Below are 675 nucleotides of genomic sequence, written 5' to 3'. Positions count from 1 at the left end.
GAAAGAGGCAGAGGTAGAAAGACATTCGACGCAGCGTAATAATAGGCAGTGATGGCCTAGGTGCCAGTGGCTTAAAGGACCAAGAGTAAAAGTTAAAAAACAAAACAAAACAAAAAATTGTAATGATCATATCAGGATGAATTTACTATTGGGTGGACCATGAAAGAGTAAACACATTCAAAATTTCTTAATCTACAAACAGCATTTTTCATAGGTACCAAGAAAAGCAAAAAGTAACCAGCCTTGTGCTCGCTTCAGCAGCACATATACTAAAATTGGAATGATACAGAGAAGATTAGCATGGCCCCTGCACAAAGATGACATACAAAGTCATGAATCGTTCCATATTTTTTGAGAAGGGGAGAAGAGGAGGGGTGAGGAAGACATGATGGGACAGGGAGGTTGATTTGGGGGAAGAACAGAAGAGAGCAAGATAAGAGATAATAGAGGGAGACATTATAAGTTCAAAGAAAAATCAGGCACTAGGGAAATGTCTGGAGAGCTACAAAGATGACACCAACTAACAATCTAAGCAACAGAGGAGAGGGCACCTTAAATGCCCTCTCCTGATAATGAGATTGATGACTAATTCATATGCCATCGTATAGCCTTCATCCAGCAGCTGGTGGAAGTAGAAGCAGACACCCACAGCTAAACACTGAACTGAACTGAAAT

At 40.4% G+C, this 675-nt stretch overlaps 1 non-coding gene across 1 annotated transcript; it reads left to right on the top strand.

The window, feature by feature from the left end:
* The first annotated feature begins 245 nt into the window (after nucleotides 1–245).
* LOC113833980 lies at nucleotides 246–352 on the top strand. The gene has a single exon (XR_003482212.1). It is a non-coding gene; the product is annotated as a U6 spliceosomal RNA (small nuclear RNA).
* The last annotated feature ends 323 nt before the right edge of the window (nucleotides 353–675 follow it).

The sequence above is a fragment of the Cricetulus griseus genome, chromosome 2 (genome assembly GCF_003668045.3).
Source record: "Cricetulus griseus strain 17A/GY chromosome 2, alternate assembly CriGri-PICRH-1.0, whole genome shotgun sequence".
NCBI lineage: Eukaryota > Metazoa > Chordata > Mammalia > Rodentia > Cricetidae > Cricetulus > Cricetulus griseus.
Note: the sequence above shows the minus strand (reverse complement) of the source record. Positions and strands in the feature narration are given on the sequence as shown.